The sequence below is a fragment of the Apostichopus japonicus genome, chromosome 9 (assembly GCF_037975245.1).
Source record: "Apostichopus japonicus isolate 1M-3 chromosome 9, ASM3797524v1, whole genome shotgun sequence".
Taxonomy (NCBI): domain Eukaryota; kingdom Metazoa; phylum Echinodermata; class Holothuroidea; order Aspidochirotida; family Stichopodidae; genus Apostichopus; species Apostichopus japonicus.
The window spans coordinates 35,243,002-35,262,368 of record NC_092569.1 but is presented as its reverse complement, the minus strand read 5'-3'; the positions used below and the strand labels follow the sequence as shown (position 1 = coordinate 35,262,368).

Below are 19,367 nucleotides of genomic sequence, written 5' to 3'. Positions count from 1 at the left end.
GTATTGAGTTATTCCGCTAGTAATATCGGCCTTTAGTGTTATTCGTATGATCGGGTGAAATTTTAGATTTGCCTGTCGCACTTTGTCCAGAATGCAGCCTAAATTTGGAGCTGTAATGTCAAAAAACTGAATAAATGGAAGAAAAAAATACAATTCATTCGTGCATTTGTCTTTATTTAATAAGGCATTTATGCAGCTTTTGATTTTTCTTATTTTTAGTCTGGATTGAATACACAAAGACTAATGAAACATCTTACTACGATATTATTTTGAGTATGATTTTATAACGTCTATTCCATTGGAAAGAAACTTTCAATCCTTTTAATCTTCTAGTTTATTCAAATTACAGATTTTGTAATAACAATATTAACTTTAAATAATACTCTCACTATAATATTGTTTGAAATTATTATCACTAAATAGCTAATGATTGCTAGACGTCAACGTCGTTGCACATTTTTAATTACATTTTACATATTTCGTTGCACGTTAATTAGAAATACACAGTGAAACAAGTCGCACACATTCGACAAACAGTGTAATAATTTATAAGTGTTTCATTTTAACTCACAAGAATAAAAAAGAAGTAAAAACAGCTCATTGTTCATAGAAGTACGTTAAACGAAAAGCTATTTTATCGTTTCTTAAATATATGTATTGAATGCCATATGAGCATATCAGGGATGTGCACATTTTCTGTTACTGTTTTAGTTAGCTAACGATATCTAAATATATCTCAATTAAGTTTCCCATTCGGAATCAAAATCTTCTTTTTTCCTTTTAATTTCCCTCTTATCTTGGCATTGTGATACGACGTTAGGTATGAGTCGGTATCAAGGAGTTACATTTGGTCAAGTTATATTACTTCTCGACATAATCATTAACGAAATCAGCCTCATTTAGCTGTCACTTTAAAAAAAAAAATCGACAGAGTTTTTCTTTACAAACTTTATCATTTCAAATAAAATAAAGGACACATGTCTTACATTTGTTCTGCTCTAATATCCTTCATATTTAAAATAACGGAATATTGGGATTATATTTCTTTGGAATCTCTTACAATATATAGCGCAACTGTAGGAAATGAGAAACATAAAAAGAGAGAAAAATGAGAAGCTAGCCACTTAAACCGCCGGAGACATTTTCATGATCGCGTATCATACCATGCTTTAATGTAAGCAATTTAAAAGCAGAACGTACTGCATGAAAAATAACAAATGTTATGTTTGTGGAAGTATTTTATCTTTGATAATTCGTTCTGCGATAAATCCGTGTAACCTAAGTTTTCTATTTTCAGCATTACTTTAAGTTTCCATAAATTAGTTTTAAATTAGATTGACGTGTACACCAGTTGGATTTATTGTTATTCAACTTTGTTTCCTTGAATAATATGATATTTTCAAAATACATTTCAAAGTACCTTTATTTTTGTTGAAGATTGTTTTTTCAAACTTTGACACACATATAACGATATCTATTAAAGAGATCTCTATGAGCATGTAAAGGAAGTAAATTTTTAGGTGCTCTTTAGAAATTTATATCTGAAACTTTCGTGTTTGGATGATAGTTCAAACAATATAATCAAACGTACAACTGAGCATTTCTTCTAATTTGATTAAACCTGAACAACAGTTTAAAGTTATAGATTTCTAATTTAAAGGATGTACCTTGTCATTATAGTTTTGTTCACTGTAGTTACCCAATTAAGCATCTTTGTGATTGGATTATCACATAGAAATTGTTTTGTTTTAGATTAGTTAACGCACATGTTGCTTTAATGTATTCATCAGGATAGCTTGGACAAAGACGAGCAATAAAATGTCTGTTCGGAAATCATATCAAAATAATAGAGCTGACAAAGGAAGTTGCCTTTACGCAGATGAAAACCAAGTTATTCGTATGTAGTTTATATCGAAAAAATAAAAGCAAGGCATTATAATAAATATAAAAAAAAACATTGAAAACATTTAACTATACAAAGCTTACTGAATAACGCTCTGTTTCAAAAGGGAATCTCATGATTGGATTTTTAACAAGAAGAACTGTTTTTTTTTTAAAAAGTTATTGTATAGTGTTTTAGTTATCGCTGAAATAAATGAATTTCTTGTTTTTAGTTATCGTACTCGTAGCCAATATTATGGAGTATACATTTATGAGCTAGAATGATTTACATTTGAATTTAAGCTCACTAATTTTTAATATGAATTGAGTGTTGTAACGTGTTGGTATGGATCTGTGAAAGGTAGGGTTGGCTATTGGAGGGAAACCTTGTGAACAGATGTGCTGTAAAGGATATGTTGAGAACGATATACTCATAAGTTTGAAAAAAGGATTAATTTTTCCTGGCCATATCACGAAACTTGATTGACTTTGAAAAATTGGTGTGTAACGAAAACACGTTTGAGATGTATGAATGAGCTTTTCTTCTAAGTATTTTACATGTGAGCAAATTTTAAAGAATACTGTATATAAGCAAAGAAGAACGGATTAGAGCTAATATTTTCTTTTTATTCCAATATATGTGGTTAAATTAAAAGACGTTTCGTTATTTTTATCGAAACACTGCTGTCTTTTCGCGAAGTTAAAAATTCTGAGTATTTCTAATTGAAGGCCTTCTAATTGTAATTTATCAGGATTTTTTATTGATATTTTCCTATTATTTCGAAGACGCTAACTCTTCACTTTTCACATAATTTAATATTAACAGAGTTAGCTCAACAACACATTGATGCAACTTATGTTATTTTTTCGAAACAGAAAATATTTCAATGGAGTAAAATATAAAATATATTAAACAATAGAAAGACTTACCATTTCTGTTCCAAACGAGTTCCAAATCGTCAAAACAGTCAAACAAACTTTGAAACAATTCTCCATGATTTCGAGTTTGTATAAATGACATGCAAAAATATATTCGATGAAGTGCAAGATGGCAAATGACACAAGGTCTCTATTTAGGGGTTACCAACACCCCATTGAAATGACCGTAGTAGTATGGATGTCCATTAATGCCATCATTTTATTTGAAATATGATTTGGTGAAGAGCTTATACAAATGTGCTGCACATCTATAGTATTATTGGCTTGTGTGTAAAGAAGACTATTCGACATGCGCAATCCAATTTAATATTATTTACAGCTATATATATATCTTGAACTTTCAGTCAATAGTCCAATAAGCTTCATTTGCATAATGTTGGATTGTTCTTGTTCCGATAAATACAGCATACCACCTACTGTATGCTTATTGACTATCGTGCCTCTAGTTCCAACGACAGCAACGGTTTTTCAATTCAATCTATGTAAATGTATTTGGTTTTAAACAAATATTAATTACAATGATCACTTTTAATCTACATTACATTTAGTGTGGTTTATGTTAAAGTTATTTAGTTGTGTGCCAAAACGACGTCAATGCTAGTAGGAATGTTGATTTACTTGTTCTGGTTAAGCTGCTTTTACCGATATTTTAAGAACATGTATGAGTAATTATTTTAGCTAAGTTACTTCGCTTTTGGTTGGAAGGCAAAATTAAGGCAGTATCGAAAGGACAGGAAGTGATACTACTAATAAGCTCTATATAACATGCATGAACTAGTACAACACATCTTATATACCGTGAAATTAACGGTATGATATATCCTATACTATCAATATGTATGTACAAATATCTAATTAACACAGTTTGGAACATTCGAAGTTGGTCAGTGGTACGCTATATGAACAATACTTCCTTGTTTTATGATGCCTACGTCACATCCTGTTTGCGGAATCGAGTATCCTCACATCTGATTGAATAAACATTTCAGCTGTTACACTGGGCTTTGACTAATTTGTTTATTGACTGTAAGAATTACATCAATAATGACTGTAAATTATAAGGAAAAATATTTTTCATTTATATAAGATATTTAATCAAGGAGCATGTCTTGACCTATGGAAAGGTAGGATGGATATTAGATTTTTTCTTTGATACAAATTTTTAAATGAAATGTATATCTGTTAACCAGCAGAGGCGTAGCTAGAGCTTATTTAGAGGCGTAGAGCTACTTTATAAGCGTAGCTATAAGTTGGTCTTTTAACAGTGGCCCCCATTTTTCAGGGAGCCCTAGGGTTGGCTACCAACGGAGACAACTGTCAGTCATGATTTTGCATGAATAATTATATGAGTACCAGCACGCCCACGCCATTCTATTATTTAGCTGACAGTGGAGTAGCCAGAAGTAGAGAAAACGCTGTCCCTCCCACACACAAAACATTTTCAGGGACGAAAACTGGGACGGCAAGGAAAATTAACCAAGAAAAATAAATAGCTATCATATATGATATTGGTGCGGTTACTTTATGATACAGCACAACGTTTAGACTGCCTCTCAGAAGGCTTCTCTCTTAAGCTATATGCCCACTAAGCACAGAAATAGATTTCTATTAACAAATTCACTTCGAGTCAGTTATTGACATTTTTAGACAAAATTCCGTGAGTCGAACGGCACTGGACTGTCGCCTTTAATAAAAGGTCACTGAGAGAGGAGATAAATCCGTATACCTACCCTCATATCCTATTATGTATTTTAAATGTTTTATGTTTTCAATATAAACAAGGCCGTAGACACAGGGACCATGGGAACACGATCCTGACCACCCCCCCCCCCTTCAACCCCGAAAGTTTCTAGAAAATGGTTAACAAATGTTATATCACCCGAACGCAAATGTTTTTAATATATAATGAAAATGATAGCATCATGCTTCACAACACCCTTACCGAGACAAAATTCTCTCAAAGGTGAGGGCACGCTCCTCCCCTTAAGCCCCACCCCTGTCCTAAGATCCCTCCCTAGTACGGACGTCCACCTAAAATTTGAATTGAATTTCGTGACAGGGTGTACAGACTGTAAATGTTCATGCAATTACATAGTAGTGCAGGCGTTAAGTCAACCTTAGTATTTAGTTAGTAGTTCACGCACTTTCTGTGAACCGTCTGAAATAGTACAGTATTAATTAACCAAAACTTGTTTGTCCAATGCCAACCATGCCAGGCATATAAAATGAACAAAATAAAATTGATACACTTCTCAACTATAGTGATGCATTCCACGTCAGTACTAAATTTTTTAGCTAACCCTTTTCATTATTTCAGGAAAAAAAAATACATTTTTATGTAAACCAGTTGCACTTTTCGGATACGTTGGAGGTAGAAATGAAACTGTTAATACAAGTCGACAGTTTGAAATAAAATGTCGTACGTTAAGTTTTTAGCATAATCAGTAGAAATTTGTGAGATAATATAGCCGAAATTTAAAAATAAGTCTTGATACAATACTTCAAAGCTTCGCAGTATTCCGCGTACTACCGGGGTGACTATTGTTGCACGAAAAAAAGAACCGGATATCCCATGGACGTTGCGCGAAAGAGAAACTAAATATTGGATGTTGTACCTGGTTTGCTCACTCTTCAGTATATGAATTCTCGTATTCCTTGGCTTTGGATGCCATAACAAATTGTGACAAATAAAGATGGAAACACATTTGGCAATTTCTGTGGGTGAAATTGGATCCCGTATTAAATCGATCATTGCATGTGAAAACAAAAAGAAACAAAATATTTCATAATCACAGAGTCGACACAAATTGCGCCAGTCTGGTCGTTCTCGAATTCAATCTACATTCCCCTTGAAAAAGGAAGGATTTACGCCCCTGTACTTACATTAGACACAACCATATCACACGGTGCATATTCGTTTTGCTGGATTAGGAATGGAAGTTGCGCAGAAGAGCTCAGTCAAAAGGTTGGTTTAGAGACCCAATGATTAGAAGCCTCGTTGTAGGTTATTCAATATGCAAGGTGCCAGTGAACTTTCGGCTAATCAAATGATTTCTTCTCTGGAATTTGTTTGGCCATGATAAAAATCTCTTCAGGTGATGCGGAATTTATTCAGCAGGTGGTTCAAGTCCACCAACAGATAACATTAAGCCACTCACTTTCCAAGAAGAATATCAAACTTTTGAGCACTTAATGTGACTTGATATAGAAAAAAAAAAGGCTAATCCTATGATAGAAATTTTGTATGACAATTGGCAAAGCGATCAATGTGTAAATTAGTAAGGCATCATAATTGACGCACCTTCGTAATTGACGCATCTTCAAATTTTGCTAAACGATTCAGCAGGCAACAAAGCAGAGTTACATATTTCATGAGTTTGAATCCACTTCAGGTATATGCTGATCAAATTGTGTGTGTTTTTTTAAAATCTTTTGACATCCTCTCCCAAGTTTTGCACGTATTTTTGGCATTTAGAAATCTTACTTCCTACAAGTAACCAAAATTACCTAAACATGAAACCACTACTCCCAGGGACCTGGTCTGTCTGAGTTGAGAGGCTCAATATCGGGGTATAAAATACTTGACACGGCAGACATTTTGTGGTCAAATTCTGCTCACTATACTCTTGAAGGGGCAATGCCAGTACAAAAAGATATCATAATGTACAGTTAGCTTGTTACAACAATGTGACAGTATATGTGTACAATTGGTAAACATTTCATAATTTTTCAACAACACATACATTAACACTTAAATGAGACAGTGCCCCCCCCCCCCCTTGTAAATAAAGAATAGGAGCTGGTGTTGTTAAAGCTCATTACCAGCTTTGTATGGTTAAAACACAAACAAACCCACTGGTGGGACTATGAGGGTTGGGAGAGGGGCAGATTATGTCTCCTTCCACATTTTCCCAGAACTTGAGCAAATTTCAAATACACAACTAGAAACCCAAATTTCTCAAGAGGGGTGGGGGCACCCCCTTGTTCCCTCTCTCAGGTTTGCCTCAAAACTAGTACTTGGGTGTGACCGGTTTTTTTCCTGAAACTAAGTAATTTTTTTGTGTTGTCCTTTTTTTCTAGGAATACATGTGCTGGCTCCCAAAGAGTCTATCTTTTTTAGCACTGTGGGTGAAATAGACAGTTTAATAGCTATTTTTGGTTAAGTTGGAATATTCTTGGTGATAGATGTTTAATATCATAAACAGCAGTCGTCATCACTGTGTAGACGTGGAATTATATTGGCCTTGTCTATATTTAAGGCTTCGGTGGTCGTTGTCCATTATTTTACTTCTTATTTTAACTTGTGGCTAATAGAGGGCAGCAAAGTGCCTACATACTCAGAGCCGTATATTGAGAGAGTTTGGCTAATGGGGGACCGATTTTGATTGGTCGAGAGGTGACACACCCTCATAGGACGCCATGATAGTTCCAAATCAAAAACTTTTTGCGATGAGCAGATAACATAACACTAACGATGCAATACATACTTAGGCTAGTACAATACTTGCGTAACAATTATTTTAATTTGTTAGAGAAAACAGAAAAACCTCCCCATATACAACTATGTCTGGATGTGAGGCCTGGGGATGTAGCCAGCGAAGTGAGGTTTGAGTTCTTTTTTTGAGGGGTTTTCCAACAACGTCCAAAGACGAAAGATTTGGAAACAAAAGTTGGTCGGACAGGCTGGCGGTCTAAAGTGAATAGTATTAGTACCAAAGCTGTGTGAGGCGAGGATAGGCATATAGCCTAGGCCTCATCATCGAAGACTAGATCGTCATGTTTTGGTTATAAAAGGCCAGAAATTCCTGTTTTCTTCAATTTTAGATCAAAGCGAACAAGCAAAATATACCTCGCAAATTCGAGGCCTAAGACTGAGTTTAAAAAGCCTGGTCTAGCTTAGTTCAATTAGGCTAATGCAAGCACTCAGTCTAACTTAGTTAGAGTGAGACCATTATTAGTAGCCAACTAAGGCTAGACCTAAAGTCTGACTGCAGCAGGACTGAGTTTGGCTTAACTTTCCTTTATGCAGACAATTAGCTGCATGACTCGATAATACGACTTGAGCTATGGGTAAAAGAAGTACTAGCCTTGGCCACAGATAGTCTAATTACGGAGGGTATAACAATATATAGGGCTATATATGCTTAGCCTGAGATAGGCCAGTTATACAGCATAGTTTTAAATGAGCTAGGCATTACAGTTTCACTCAAAAACTCCATTAAGCCTAACCTTCGGCCTACAGGCTTAAAGTTAGGGTTTAGCCTAGAAAAGTCCAGTCCATCTCCAACTAACTTATCCTACAAAAGACAACAATACTTGGCTAGGCCTCCTTGTGCGTGCCAACTCTTGTAGCTCACTTTCAAATTCAAAGTTAAGTCTTCAATTATGACAGTTTGTAATACAGAGTTTGGAATCAGCATGTATCTTCAAAATGTCTTACTTTCCTCACTTGTATGACCAGGTAATTTCCTACGTTTTGGTTTCAAATTTGCAATCCCCAGGTTCAAAAGTTTATACGGTTGGCAGGTCTGCTTTGGCCATTCAGAAGATACATTTTGGTGATTGTGAGCCTGCCCTATTGACTTTGAATATGGCCAATTTGAAAGGTGTCTAAGTGAAGGCAAGTGAAAGCTTAGGAAAGATGCCATCCCCACACTATTTCAGCATAGGACTCATCCCAAACGAAGGAGAGTACTTGAGAGAGGTTCTGTGCCACCAGTGCTACAAAATGTATTAGTTTACCACAACTATTCTTCATCACCAAATGAAGAAATGCAACTACATTTTAATGATAAACTTGGAAAGTATTTCATGTTTATTGCATTTTGATGGAATATATTAATTGACCTTGGAAAAGGGCAATCATACTTAATTAATTATTGTTTAACACATGATTATTGCACACAATAAGATTAATATTTAATAAATATAGGTCTTTTTAACCTCCAGATTTCCCACTTGATTAGGTGATTTACAGCTTGGAGCTGGGAAGTCCAGTGTTCCAACTCCATGGCTTTGGTACTCACTTCTTAAATCAACCCTTCATCATTTACTCAATTACTCAATCATTTACTCAATCTTTTCATTCTTCTTCCAAATCCCCTCATCATGCATCTGTACTTTTTTGTCATTTCATTCCTGTTTTCCTCCACACCAAGTTTTAAATTTATCTGCTTAATTCTCACTCGCTTCTTATTAAGTAAACACTTCATCATTAACCTCAATCTCTTGATTCTTCTTCCAAATTCCTTCATCATGATTCATGCTTCTGAACATGTCATTTTATTCCTGTGTTCCTCCACACCAATTGTTAAATTTATCTGCTTAATTCTCACCCACTTCAGTTCTTATTAAGCAAACACTTCATCATTAACCTCAATCTATTCATTCTTCTTCCAAATCCCTTCATCGTGATTCATGCGTCTGATCTTGTCATTTCATTCCTGTTTCCCTCCACACCAATTTTGAATTTATCTGTGGAATTCTAACATATTGCTGCCAATACATTACTAATCAGGCTTATAACTATTCATGCAACTGAGACAATATTTTGTGCCACCCAGCTGATGAAAGCTTTTGCTTTTCTGTAAATTTGTAACATAATATACAGCTGCAAGTTTACAGAAGGTCCCGGGCACAAAACTGGTCTCACAAATAACCAAGAAAGGGACCGAAACTGGAAGGAAGGATAATGATCATATTGAAACAAATGATTAGACCCAGAAGTGATCGGTGATAACACGCTGCATATAAAAGTTTGCAGATACAATCATTTTATATTAGCAGAAAAAAATTCTGTTAATTTGTTTTCAAATTGTCAAGTCTAATGATCTTTTCCTACTTCCAGTCCTGGGGAATAATCATATTCCTTTGTGCACTAACATTTTATATAATAATAAGAAAATGATTTATTGAGTAAGTTAATTTAATTACTTGTTTCAAAGGATTTGCAGAAATATGCTACTCTATATTGATCAGTGAAAGGAATAATCGCAGTAACTTATGTGTTTATATTGACTTGCATTCTATTCAAGATCGTGACACTGAAAATGCAACACCATCAGTCACACCAAATCAGCAAAATAACAAGAGTCAATGTAATCAACCATCAAGATCTGAAGGTTCTCTAAGGTATCGTCTGCGTTGTGTCCAGAGAGAACTAAGGAAAATCAGGAAAGAGAAGGCAGCTATTACCAAAAGCATGCAGGTTTGTTTGCTCCTGACCAGATCAAAGCCATAACCTTATCTAATATAAAGATGTTCAAGACCATCAAAATTTGAACAAAATGTTCTTGGAAGCCAGTCCAAACAGGCATTATTCTGTCAACAGAGTCAATTTTGGATCTTCAAGAAGAACTGATGACAAGGGAAAAAAGGTTCCTCCTGACATCACATTTCACCCAAGATTGCTTGGAGAATCTATTCAGCAGTGTCCGGACAATGTCTTCGCCAGCTGAATTCAAGTATGCCCTGCAAATCATAAATGCTGGAAAACTATCAAACCGATGAAAACAACTTCCCCACTGATTTCAGTTTTGAAACACCAGACTGTCCAGTATCAGATGACATTCCTGAGGTGAACATTCATCTCAAACACCTTACCCGATGACCACAGATGAAGAAAACAGCCTATACTACCTCAGTGATTATTGCATAACTAGACTGAAGCAAAATGATAAGCACTGCTCAAGCTGTTTGGACAACATTCAATCCACTTCCCCATCATCTTCCATTTTGGCTACATTAACAAGTTTAAGGAGTACACCGATGGTAACCTCGTTCATCCAAATCAAAGGACTTTCCAATACCTCAAGACCGCTGAATGACCTTCAGGAAGTAAAGCAGTGATAACCTCATCAACATGGGTAATTCTTAGAAACAGTTGACCTTGGCTATCGATTCAACTGCAACCTCCCAATTCCCAGAGTGTCAAAACATCAAAGGGAAACTGCATTCCAGATACCTGATATCCGTCTCCACATCTTTTGTAAAACGTAAAGGGCTGAAAAGAAGACAAAAATTCAGTGTTAAAAGTCTGGAACAGAGTTAGGTAGTAAAAGCATGGCAATGAGGCTTCTTGTTGATAAAATCAAGTAAATAAATCAGACTTGGAGGACATTTGTCATAGTATCTTAAACCCAAATATATTTATAGCCAGTATGCTGTTCACTTGAGAAAATAAAAATCCCTCTGAAATAATATCACCCTGTCCAGTAGATACACTAAAGAAGCAAAACTCTCATCCTGATCCAGAGCAGTCACCAAACTCTGGAGATTTTTACACAAAAACATTGAGATTGGTTTTTAAAAACTAGAGAGGAAAGAACTTTTTACTTCAAAAGAAGTTTCATGTCATTATATTTCAATGGGTTTACTTAATTATTTTCCAGCAGATCTGAAAATTAGCATGAATTTGTTCATAAAAGTATGTGAATAACAGTGACCCCACTTACAAATGTGGCCAAACTTGATTACTACAGTGATCATAAATATTACACACCATATATTACTACACATACTGTATCACCACAGTCAGCATCCATTGCAGTCAGATTCTAAGGGGTTTAATAATACTGTATCAATGACATGACAATCCTGTCTTGTTTGTACAACTTGAAAAAGAATGACTGGTAAAAAGCTCAAATAATTGGTTTGTTGCAGTCAAATTGAGAAAATATCCCAACTGGATACATATGATAAGGTGTGCACTGTGTGCTGCAAACTGGTACGTGTATTTGCTGTACCTTGTGTGTGCTGAAAGCTAATTTTAAGTCTTCAAGATTTTGCAATTGAAGAACAATTCAGTTATTTATTAACTCAATTTATAAACAACATTTGGGTATATAGCCTACTGCAATTTTGACAATACTCCTGCCATCTGTAGCTCATATATTTGGAGAGTAAGAGAAGTACTTTGAAAGTTATACTATAGCCTTACTGTTTGACAGTTTTAATATGTGTCATTTAACTTGTGTAGACCATTGTTCATATTCCCTGATCAAATCAATATTATTGTACATATGTGATACAGTATCTTATGAATAAAATGATTTCAAATTTCAATTAATGACCTGTCTACTTTCTTTATCATTTTTATCAGCCAACAACTGATACTGAAAATCAATAGTAACCCTGAGGTGATAAACCTAGGCTTAACCCCTGCCTTACAATGAAGTAGGCCTAGGTACTCATCAAGTTAACTAGGTGTAGGCCTACAGGCTACAGTATAAATACAGGCCCGTGTTTGTGTACTATACACCTACATACGGTAACGTTACGAGTGCCTGTGGCCCTGTGGGCATGAGAAGCTCCAGAGTCCTACACATTTGTAACAACAATTGCAATGTACAACTGTATCCCTACAGAGATGCAGCTCACTTAGACTTAGACTAGAGCCATGAGCATTTAACCCTGCCTGTTAATTATTATTAATACTATCATATTGACTTACTACAGTACTGTATGCTATTTCGCATGGTTATTTCACTTACCTGGTCGTAGACTTTCATCATAAGGACAACCTCTCGTTTCGTGACGAACGGTTAAAAGAAAGTGAATTAGTTATGATTTTAATAACGTTGAAATTTTCTTCAAACGTTGTGCAACAATAAATGCATTTCTTCCGTATAAATAAACGCTACTAGCCTACCAATACTAGGCTAGCTGTATAGTTCTTATACATAGGTTATGTACGACGCACTGCATTTGCACGAATTCGCGCAACTGTTAAGGAACTATCATGGCGTCCATTGTAAACATATGACGTCACAAATTGCCAGTTGGCCGAACTCTCTAAATATACGGCTCTGTACATACTACAAACTTTACTAAGAAATACATACTTTACTATTGATATTGCATCATTTCATAGCAGAAGCAAACCTATATATTCTAGCTAGGCCAGTTCCTGTGCCATTTCACCATAGGAACATACCTCCATACCGTTCCGCCATAAATTTTGATCCTTTCCGCCATGGCAGAAAGCTCGAAACCTATGGCGGAAAGGTACATTTTAAAAAAGGAATTTAACACAGGAATGTATCGGTGAAACTATTTTGATTCGCCGTGGAAGGATAGGTACACCGTCTTCAATTGTGACGGTTCGCTTGATAGACTGAATTGTAGTTAAGACAACATTGGGGAATAGATACAAAGTTTGTGATGTACATGTTGATTGAATAGTTTTATTTGTAAGTTAATAAGAGTCGATACACTGTCTTCAAATATATAATAGCTCGTTGAATAAATCAAATTAAGTTAGGTTGATTGTTTATTAAAAAGACCGATTCTAATTGTCTAATTAAAGGCATTGGAGACTCGCCCAAAACCGCGCGCGGCCGTCTGAAAATGTTAACTTTCTGTTGCTTGCAAGTGATGTTTTTGTTTGTGCTGGACCTGAGCTTGTCCATCGCTGTATCGTATACACTGTGCTGTGGGTATTGACCGCAGCTGTAGGCTTTGTACTTACTGTACACTAGTGTATAATTACCGACAATAGCAAGCTTTGTGTGTATTTATTGGGATCGATGGTGGTGACTAACACTTCTGCTACACCTCATTCGAAACTAGGTTAGATTTACGGCATTAATATTTCTTTTTCCGGGAGTCTTCACACCCTTTAAATGAACGATTTTGTGGGCCTAGATAGTGTGAAGCGAAGCAATATACAGTGCATATAGGCCTACAAAAGTGCTTTACCGCCATCGGGGTAACGCAGTGGAATGACACTTTTTCTATGGCGGAAAGAGTACATTTTCTATGGCGGAATATACCGATGACAGAATGACACGGCCCCAGCTAGGCCTACACCCTCTCCTTGCCTTGTCGGTATCAGACCTGGAGATACTACAGTCACTGCGAGTTAATTAGGTTTTCTTTGATAAGCGTTAGGAGCGCTTGTAGCCTAATATTAAAATGCTTTCTGCAGCTAACTTAAAAGTTAAGCTTTAATAGTATTTTAGGCAACGTTACCATTACTTAGTATACTAGCCTAGGCCTAATTTCGGCACAGCTTACTTTAGTGTTGGTCTCACGTAACGTAGGCTATGCCTAATGTAAATTTCGATATCTTGAATTTTATTTAAGATATCTCAAATTGATTTAAAGATATCAAGACTAATGAAAGATATCAAAAAGGAAACATTATTTAAGATATCTCGAATTTAATTCAAGATATCAAAAAAAGAATTCGAGATATCCAAAATTGACTTAGAGATATCAATAATCCGAATTAGAGATATCCAAAATAGAATTCAAGGTATGAAGAGTTGTATAAGAGATATTGTTAATGAACTAGTCTGGGCTGTGGCTTTTGTGAGGTGAGGAGCGAAGGTATTAACGAGAGACAAGGAAATTGAGAACCGAGGTTGTGTGAGACGATAGCGGTGATAGTGTTGGAAGGTAGCAGAGTTTGTTGATGAAGGCTGGATTTTTTTGAGATTGTGAAAGGAAGCAGTGGCATTTTGTGGTGTCCGATAATAAAAGAAGAAAAGCATCGAATAACATTGTCCTGAACTTATTACCCCAAACTACGTAATTACATGGTGGCAACGGTTTAAAAGAAGAAATGCCTCGGTGTTTGCCCACTACCATTGTGTTAAATCCGCTACCACCTAAAAGTCAATGAGATGCAAAAGGATATAACTTTAGCTAATGTGTTAGTCATGCAGACGATTTGTTAATTTAACAGAAAATATAGGTAACAACACATAAAACTTGGGCAAAACGGATGGATGGTAATCGTTTCAGAAAACATCTGAAGAAGCAAGATTCCGAAGGTATGTAACGACATCATACAACCGCATATAGTGGTGGAGCTGATTGTACGGTGTAGATCATTCAACGCCCAATTATGGAGTCAGAGTTGTCCATTTAGAAAAAAGCTGTTACATAAAAATGCATTTGCAAGGTGCAAGGTGGAGGAAGCCATTGTTTGGTGGCAGAGAAGAAGAAACAAAAATATAGAATACAGACAGCAACCAACTATGACAGCTGAGTCACTTTTATAGATTTTTTTTGAGGAGTTCTTCTTGGACACTTTCTCGCTGAAACTGCGGTGGAGATCGCACATACATTAAGGTTGTAAACCGTTATTTATTTATAATTGCTGTTTCATATTCTCCATTTAAGGGTGCATCATGTATAATTTAAGATCAGAGAAAAGTGAAGTGAAAATGAATACCACAGATAAAAGGGAGGACCAAACTTTTCCACCAGGGATACCTGAAGGTCTTCCAAAAGAAATGCATATAATCTACTTACTAGAGATGCGTAAGGTAGAAGCACACATTGAAATAGAAAAGCGAAAACAAAATCATGAAATAGAAAAACAAAAGTCCAAACAAGACCATGAATTGAACAAGGCTCAAGTAGAGGCAGATAAAGAAGTAAAACTAAAGCAACTTCAGATAAAGAACGAAACGGCCAAAGTTCAAGTGAACCCAACTTCAGTGGCAAGTGGTGAAAGTGTGAATTTGATGAAGGTGCCTCGTCTGCATGAGAATGAAGATGCTGATGTATATCTTAGAGGTTTTGAAATGTTAGAAGAAACAAACAATTGGGATAAATCACAGTGGGCAATATTTTTGGTTATTTGGTTTTCATACATTATGCTATAATGTGAAAGAAATTTAAAGCATGCATGATATGCTAATTTTTCAAATATCTTGGAAAAGACTTGCAACACAGGAATTAGCCTATTGTTATTTTTCACCTTTTCCTGCTACTTTAATTTTGTAGCCAAGAACAGCACGTGTAATTTTAAGATCATAAGGCACATTATACCACTATTAAAACACCTGTTCACAAGATGGCTGAATGGACGAACAATAATGTAATTAAATGCTTTAACAACTTTACAATGAATATTATAATTGTCCTTGACTACCATTTTGAAGATCTTTGATACATTCCATAATATCGTCATCATCGGTGGAATACAAAAACATACAGTGATCATGTATACACCAGCTCTTCTTAATTTTGGAGCGACTACTTCATCCTTGAAGAGGGAAATAACGTTCATACAAGAAGATACAAATGAATGCGTTTTAAGTAGAATTAAAATCATTTACTATTAGAACATCAGTCCAAACCACCTGTGAAAGATCCTGATAAAATGAAGTTATAGCACTTTGCGTCAATTTACGGTGTAAGTTTGTAGACCTATTCCTTCTAGATGTATAAGAAGAAGAGGCGTCAATCATAGAAGGGGGAGGGGGACAGGGTGACACGTCCCCACCTCTAAAGGGTGGGGACAGGTTTGGTAACTGATTCGCGTAGGTGCTGGAGTATCATTCAGACTCATAATGACTCGTGTATCCCACAAAGGGAGCTGAAACATTGTGCTACATGAGATTAGTATGTTATTAATTTTTTTATTCTCAACTGCTCGACCACCAGATGCTCGACCAGATCCCTCCCTCCCTCCCTCCCTCCCTCCCTCCCTCCCTCCCTCCCTCCCTCCCTCCCTCCCTCCCTCCCTCCCTCCCTCCCTCCCTCCCTCCCTCCCTCCCTCCCTCCCTCCCTCCCTCCCTCCCTCCCTCCCTCCCTCCCTCCCTCCCTCCCTCCCTCCCTCCCTCCCTCCCTCCCTCCCTCCCTCCCTCCCTCCCTCCCTCCCTCCCTCCCTCCCTCCCTCCCTCCCTCCCTCCCTCCCTCCCTCCCTCCCTCCCTCCCTCCCTCCCTCCCTCCCTCCCTCCCTCCCTCCCTCCCTCCCTCCCTCCCTCCCTCCCTCCCTCCCTCCCTCCCTCCCTCCCTCCCTCCCTCCCTCCCTCCCTCCCTCCCTCCCTCCCTCCCTCCCTCCCTCCCTCCCTCCCTCCCTCCCTCCCTCCCTCCCTCCCTCCCTCCCTCCCTCGTAGGTCCCTTTTTGGCAATAAAACAAATAATGATAACACAAATCTAACAATTAATTTACACCTAAATTCCCCGATTGATTCCCCTCAGCATATATAGGCTACGGCTACCATCAGAATGCCATATAGCGTGCTTTTATCTCTTCACTTACCTATGTAGAACAATGAATAACAGAGAGTTTTACAAAGTAACGCAAAGCTTTAATTTTTCTTCTACAAGGTGATTTACCGAATACGATTTTTCCCATTAACCTTTTCTGAAGTGTAAATTTTTAAAACATGAGATCTCAAAATGCTTAGATGAAACTGACAAGGCCTGGGAAGTGCCATTTCCGGCAACCTGGGAGGCATATTTGGCAGAACATTATGGACACAAAAGGGTAAACTTATTTCGTTGTCTATAGTCTTAGTTTGTTGTTGTTGAAACTAAAGTTGTTGCTGCTGTTTTAATATGCTGTTGCTCAAACTCACGTTGATGTCTAAACTTCCGTTGTCTAAACTTACGTCGTCGTCATCCGCGCTGTTCAACAATTGCTCAACCACGTAATGTAAATAATAGGCGTTTCGTACGAAATTAAACAAACATCACCAGCGCAGGAGAATGCATGATATGTAGGCTGCTACCACTACTACTACTATGCTTACTTCTGTTACACCAGGGAGTTCCATAAAACTCCCTGGTTACACCTGGAGCCATATTTGAACTCTTACTACTGCTACTAATACATTCAACAATGAAAATAAGTCTAAACAGATAACTACCCACATATCCTAATTAACGACGTGCGTATAGTAAGAATATACAGCGCAAATTGAATTTAGTTTGAGAAGAGCTATATTTTCTTTTTTTTTACATCACGTGGTTGAGCAATTGTTGAGCAGCGCCGATGGCAACAACTTAAGTTTAGACAACGAAATAAGTTTTCCCTTTTCGCGTTCCATAAAACGTTCTTGCTACACTCTCGCCAACCGATGGTGGCGCTCAGATAGTGCCATGATGGTTCCTTTTAGGAAATGGCCCACCCACTAAAATTTCTTTAAAAGGCCCTGGTATAACGCACCTCAAAGCATCACTGTGTGACATTTGGACGATACATAATGTTTCTCGATGTTCCTCAACTGTGTATGGAACGCGAAAAGTGAAAAGTTAAAGAATGTTTCCGTTTGGGCTTAAGTTTCAATTAACCATGATACGGCTCTAAGTAACATCCGAATGTTAAATAAATTAAATAAAGTCTTCCTTAATTTAAGTCCAATCACTTGTCAGATGTTGACTTTTGTTAAAATTTATCTATGACTGACATATCAATCCAGGGACCAAACAGGAGCAAACTTGAAGATTTATAGATGTGAGTGCCACCCCCACCCCTTCGCGCCCACCGAAGCTTCATACTACACACATTTAACTATGACTATCTAACTCGAAATCATTTGTGATTCATAATTATTAATTTTCCACAACAAAATTTAAAATCTCCCAAATTTAGCGATAGTACCTCTGTTTTCAACATTGCGTTATTTTAAGTTGACTATGTACATGAGATTAACAACACCATGTGCAACCACAGAATACATTGTCATTAGTTGACATGGCTAGTATCAGATGATTTATTTAGGGATGTAGTAATATATATATATATATATATATATATATATATATATATATATATATATATATATATATATATATATATATATATCGATGACGCAATGAAAAGAAGGACTACTACAGTCTGGAAATCCTGTTATTGTATAAAGCGGTCAACCGAGATGAACCCTGAAGAACCGTCTTAAATTTTATTCAATCTATAACAAAAAGAAAGAACACATCCACAATTACTGTACCACAAGGTAAAATGCTAACAATGTTTGAAAAAAGGAACAAGAGCATCAGTGACGCAGTATCTCAATACTGGAAGTTTTAATTTGGATTCCTAATTTCAAATCTTTGCTCTGTCTCTACAATTATCAATATCAATCATGGTACAACAAATATATAACTTGCATTTAAGCTACTTTGCCACGAATAGTCTCTGCAGGTTACACTTTATCCTGCTAGTGTTGCCCTTAACGCTCATTGCCTGTTTGTCGAAAGAACGACGTTGCAAGGTTTAGTAATGTCATAGAATACCTAAGAACTGTGGTATCCTTCATCTTGGGTCACACTCTGTTGGACTTTTTGGTCATATAGTTTGATGTCATTGACAACGGCCAAATTAGAAGAGGCGAGCTCGACCATATTCTTGACGCCCGCCTTGAGAGCTAGGCCTATTGACCCATGTATGTTACTGTAGACTGTAGTGGTGACTACCATCAAAACTGTGTCCACTTCCAAGTATCAAAACAACCCACGTTTTTCCATCTCAGTTTTTCTGACATGAAGATTTCATGGATTTATGACTCGGAAAAAATAATGTAAAAGAAGATAACAAGTTTTTATTTGAAAGTGATGGGTGGCCTCCTCCTCCCCTAATAGCCACCTCAGTTCCTCTCCGTTTTATTTTATTTTAATTCTTTGTACATTTTTTGTCAAACATCACAGGTTCAAAAGAAAGCTAAACATAGTTCTTATAACCTAATACATCTTATATTCTAAAAATAAAACATAACCTTATACAATTTTTATAGTCTTATAAAAGTTGTGATGCTATAGCCGGATCCTCTTTTATACGTACCCATCAAACAAACTTACTCTGG

At 36.6% G+C, this 19,367-nt stretch overlaps 1 protein-coding gene and 1 long non-coding RNA gene across 2 annotated transcripts in view; both read right to left on the bottom strand.

The window, feature by feature from the left end:
- The window catches only part of LOC139973677 (uncharacterized), a 489,233-nt gene that overhangs the window by 307,791 nt on the left and 162,075 nt on the right, over nucleotides 1–19,367 (bottom strand). The gene's annotated exons all lie outside the window — the stretch shown is intronic.
- LOC139973490 (uncharacterized) lies at nucleotides 8,320–12,623 on the bottom strand. Its single transcript, XR_011795229.1, has 3 exons — nucleotides 12,312–12,623; nucleotides 9,195–10,822; nucleotides 8,320–9,039 (listed from the first exon to the last, which is right to left on the bottom strand). It is a non-coding gene; the product is annotated as an uncharacterized lncRNA (long non-coding RNA).